The sequence below is a fragment of the Pinus tabuliformis genome, chromosome 6 (assembly GCF_031772625.1).
Source record: "Pinus tabuliformis cultivar Carrire ecotype Pingquan chromosome 6, CPIR1, whole genome shotgun sequence".
Lineage (NCBI taxonomy): Eukaryota > Viridiplantae > Streptophyta > Pinopsida > Pinales > Pinaceae > Pinus > Pinus tabuliformis.
Window position 1 is genome coordinate 494,442,975 of NC_142292.1, and position 5,886 is coordinate 494,448,860.

Sequence of the window (5,886 nt, forward strand, 5' to 3'; positions counted from 1 at the left end):
GCTATAGAAGAGGCTTCATGGAGACTAAAGAGCAGAGCCACATGGCTTAAAGAGGGAGATAAGAATACTAAATTCTTTCACCAGTTCGCAAATAAAAGGCGAGAATTAAATTCCATCTGGGAGATTAAAAATGAGATGGGATCCACGGTCGTATCTCAGGAAGACATCTCCAGGGAGGCTGTTAAACATTTTCAGAAAGCATATAGCAGGAATGGGGGCAGTGATATTAATGACATCTTATGGGGCATTGAACCCTATCCCATTATGTTTGATGAGAAGCAGAATGATCTTCTTTTTGCAAAGGTCTCTGAGGAGGAACTTTTGTCAATCATGAAATCCTTTCAAAAAGACAAAAGTCCGGGTCCAGATGGATGGACTATTGACTTTTTCATTCACTTTTTTGATATTCTGAAATCTGACCTTCTGAATATGGTGGAGGAGTCTAGGACTAAGGGCTCTATTAACCACTTAATTTCCTCTACATATATTGCCTTAATCCCTAAAAAGAAGCCCTCCCTCACCTTCATGGACTTTAGGCCCATCTCCCTTTGTAATACCCTCTATAAGATTATCTCCAAACTCATTGCTGAAAGGATGCGGAATATGTTATCTGTCCATATTACTCTTGAACAGCATGGTTTCCTCAAGGATAGGAACATTCTAGAGGTCGTGGCTATTACTCAGGAATGCCTTCATTCCATGCACATTAGGAAAGCTGAGGCTGCTTTTTTAAAAATTGATCTCCAGAAAGCTTATGATTGCATAGACTGGGGGTTCCTTAGTTGTCTTCTCTCCAAAATTGGTCTAAATATCAACTGTTCAAATTGGATTATGGCATGCGTTATTGATGTTAACTACGTTGTTCTTGTTAATGGTATCCCTTCCTCCTTCTTCCTTGCTACCAGAGGTTTGCGGCAGGGTTGTTCTCTGTCCCCTCTCCTATTCATTTTAGTCATGGACTCACTCAGTCTCCACATTAAAAGGGTTGTTAGAGAAAAGGAATGTAGTCCTTTGGTTATCAGCAGAGATATTTCTTTTTCACACAATTTGTTTGTTGATGACATTCTGCTCTCGGCAATGCTTTGTCGTGCCTCGTGGAACTGTTTACATGTCTTATTAGGGAAGTTTCAGAAAGCCACGGGGCTCTGTATAAATGGGGACAAGTCGTCTTTTTATATGAAGGATGTTAATTCGGAGATTGTTGCATATCTGATCAACCTATTTAATATTAAAGCTAAACCCCTTCATGAGGGCCTGAAATATCTAGGCTTCCATCTTAAACCTGTGGGATACACTTCAGCAGATTGGTCGTGGATTCATGAAAGGTTTTTCAAGAGGATAGCGGGCTGGGAATTTAAATGTCTTTCATTGGCTGGGAGATTTATATTAACGCAAGCTGTTCTGGTCCAGTTAATGGTTTATTGGGCCCATCTCTTCTTCATTCCTGTTAATATAATCCACAATCTGAATAGGACTACTGCTAATTTCATTTTGGGGGGTAAATAAGGATCACAGAAGATTCCATCTGACAAAGCTCTCAAATTTGTCTTGTCCTAAAAAATTGGGGGGCTGGGGTATTTTGGACCTAAATTTGTTCCGTATTGCTCTCCTTTGCAAATCATTATGGAAGGTTGTATTTGGGGATAGCATCTGGAGCAAAGTCATCAAGACAAAATATATGGACAACAGAGATTTAACTTTCTGGTATAGACAAGGGTCTTTTGGACCTCCCCATGGATCTGCCATTTGGAGAAGTTTCCGAAAAATTGAGCATTTTTTTCTTAAAAATTTGGCATGGAGCTTTCATTCGGGGAAAAAGATCTTTATTGGTCTTGATCCCATAGCGGGTGGTGAAGAGGATCCGCCTATTTCTCAGCAGTTACTTTGGTCCTTACAGCAAAAAGGGATCTTTTTTTGGGACCAGGCCATTGACAGATGGATGGGATCCCTTCCTATATGGAAATCGGCCGAGATGTTGGATCTCAATGCTGATCTGGCTCCTCAATGGGATAAGGTCATTTGGTCTATGAGAAACAAGGGTATTTTCAGAACAGAGGAGGTGGATCAACTAATTTGGAAAGGTTACAAGGGGAGGTCTTCAGTTTATGTAAAAGATATTTATAACCAACTTCAGCTGGACAAATCAAACCCCCCTGATATCATTTTCCCCTTAACCTTTTGGAAATTGAGTTGCCCTATCAAGATTATTTTATTCACTTGGCTGGTTTTCTACAATAAGAATCTTACATGGGATAATTTGCAAAAAAGGAATTGGTGCAGGCCAACAATCTGTCCTATTTGCAAATCGAATGAAGAAAACAATTTTCACATTTTCCTCGTCTGCCCCTATTCTATGAAGATATGGAAGTGTCTTGCTGATCATTTTGGTTTTAATAGGATTTCTTTCCCATCTATAAAGGATGCTTTTCAATGGTGGAGTAAGATGAAAACAGACTGGAGACCAATTCCGTTGATTTCCATTTGGGCTATTTGGAAATGGAGGAATAGAGCACTATTCCAAAACAGCAAGGAAAGCTATTCCAATGTACTTGATTCTATCTTATCACATCTTTCCGTCTACAGGTCCCCAAATATTCTTCATAGTTATAGGACGCATTTTGGGAATAAGATGGAACCCACAGATGTTCCGCGTGCTTACTTTGATGGGGCGACAATGAATGGATTCTGTGCTTGTGGGGTTCTTATTATTCCATGCGAGGACCAGCATATTGACATCTCTTGGCATGGTGGGAAAGGGACGAACAATAAAGCAGAGGCTATGGCTTTGGCGGGACTCTTGAGCCTTAGTGACTTTTTAAACATCCAGGGTCTGCATATTTATGGAGACTCCAAGGTGGTAATTGATCATGTAAAATCTGTCCACTTCATAAAAAATATCAATCTTTCGGGGTGGTTGGACAGAATAGCCTCTATCTGGAAATCACGTAAGGACTATTCAATTCAACATATCGAAAGAACTTTTAACAAAGAGGCAGATGCTCTCTCTAAAGAAGGCCTTTCTTCACCAAATGAATTATGGAAGGTGTCCATAACAGTGGGAGATGTTCGGCACAATATCCAGGACTTCTATCTGTTGGGTACACTATGCCTAGATGTCCTCTTTCTACAATTTTCTAAAACAAATAAATGTTTTCTTGGATAAAAACTTAGACCTTCTTTCAAGTTTTCCTCTAGATTGTCTTTCTAGTAGTTATGCTCATGCTTCAATCTAAGCCTTTGAACTAAAATCGATGGCTCTTTGAAATCAACAATTTTTCCCATATTCAGCACCTATCTCAGTAGTGTAATTATTCTTAGAGGATAATTATCGCCACCAACTATGGATATTTGTGCATTAGGTATAGATAATTCCCATGATTATGAGTACACAATAAGTTTAATATTGGTGATTCAATATACCAGTCAAATTTTGCATAAATTTGGAATTGTCAACATTATTCGTTTTATATTTTCTCCAAATTTATACTTTTTACTAAAATTTGTTGTCTCTAAAACAAACCAAAACTAGGAAAAATTCAATAATACAATGTATCTTGGCTTGTTGAAGAGGTAAAATGTCAATTACATAATTTTCTTCCAAATTTGTGATATGGGGTCACTTTTCCTCTTATGAATATCTCAAAAATCCCTAAAAGGTGGTCTGGAATAGTGGAGTTGTCCTATTTTAGTAACTTTCCATCCAAACTCTTTGGAATTTGAATAAAATCATAATTGGTTATCTTCATTTCTACTTCTTGCATTTAATATATAAAAAAATTCATCGATAATAGGGCCTATGTCGATGAGTGTCACCTTGTTGTTTAGAAACCTCTATTTTTCCATTTTTGAAAATTGAAGCCAAATTGGTCATTGGCTTCCACTAACACTCTTGTAGACATTGACGCTATGTAATCACCCAAAAATTGACTTGGAGTTAACATGCTCATGCTATGGGTAAAACAAGTTTTTGGCTTCAAATTTGTTTATTTTATTGATTTTTTTATAAATATTATCATCTTATTTATGTGATTTATGTGATTATCTACATGATGCATCATGAAATAGGGATGTTGATATGGCACCGAGGTCCACTTATCAGCCCTGACATGGCCATGTCACAATGATACCCCCTTGATGAGCTAAAGAATTATTCTATCAGTAAACTAAGGAATTCCTCCATTCATGAATCAAATATTTCTCCTATTAGCAAACTAGAATTCTCTTCCATTGAAAAACCTCATAATTTTTCTGGTTGATGAAATAAAAATTTCATGTATACTATACCTTCAAAATTTTCCTCCTATTTGTGAATTGAAATTTTTGTTCCAGAGATGAACATAATATTTTTCCCAACAACAAACTTCAAAATTCTTCTATCAACAAACTTCAAAATTCTACTATTGATGAACTTCAAAATTCTAATATTAATGCATTTCAAAATTATTCCATTACCAAACTTCAAAATGTTCTTTGGTGACCTATAAAATGGTTTCCACCAATGTACTTCAAAATATTTTATCAACAAACTAAAACATTCTTCTTGATTGTCAAATTAGAAAATGCACTTTGGCAGACTACAAAAAAGTCTTCATCATTGAAGTTCAAAATTCGTCCTTTGTAAACTCAACTTTTCTTCACATTGTCAAGCTTAAAAATTATTCTTTAGTGACTCGACATTTCTTCACATCATTGAACTAAAGATTCTTCTTTAGTAAACTCAAGTTTTCTTGACGTCGACAAATTCGTTGAATTTCAAAATTTGACCAAATTTGATTCATTTTAGGATCAAATGTGATTTGGGCCATTGATCCACGAAACTTCATGGCATTACCCTATGAATTTATGATTGTAGCTCTCCACCCATGGAATTGTTAGTCCATGCCACGAGTATCGTCTATATCATCATCTATACATAGTTTTTCAAAAAGTTCAAAATTTCCTCAAAAATTATATTTTTGAAAAATCTTAAAATTTTTCTATATATTTTTTTCCCTTTTTTTGCTAAAAGTTTTCCTTTTTCAACCACCACGGGAGCTCTACAGTTATCTTCTCATGACTAAATTCAACCTTGTGCTTTCTTAATTTGACATCCATTTGTTGAATTCACAAATGATTTGCTGAGAATTTGGGGTTTTCACTCCAATTTAAACATCTTCTTCAAATTTGACACAAATTAAAACAATGTAACAATGAAGTTTTTTAAATTCAGCAATTTCTATCCCATAAAATTGCAATGTTGAACCACATCTCTGATACCACTTTGTAACATATCCATACCTCTAGCCCAGGCCATGTTACTATGGCCTTTTTTTAAAGATAAATTTACGTAGCATGACGCATAAGCTCATGCTACAATCCGCAATTTTAATAATCTTGAATGAAAACTATTAAAACATACACAACATCATTAAAATACCAAAGTGTAGAGTAAAACAAAGTAGTTACACACAACATGAAAATAGTAAACACCATAGTGGCCAAAACCCTTATCTTATGAGAAAGTTCACCAATTGGCTCTGTACAAGAGGCACTCTTTCCAATTATAGGTTCTACTACTATAGATCTCTCAGCCATAGACCACCCTAAAGTTTGAGGTTATAAGTCTACAAGGAGGAAACGATTCCTATAGCTAGCTATGGTCCACACAACCACCTAATACCCAACAATTTCATAGTGACACAAATCCAATAGCAATTTAGATTACTCAACTCTTTTCCCCATCAATCTACACAATTTAAAGGATGATAATTCCTTCTCTACCCTACAATCCCTCAGGAAATCTCCATCCCTTCTAGGGCTCCAACATTTACTAGCTAGAAATATTTCAATTGGGCACTCTAAGAAATCTAGTTTTAACATGAATGTTTATAGTAGCATTCTTAGATG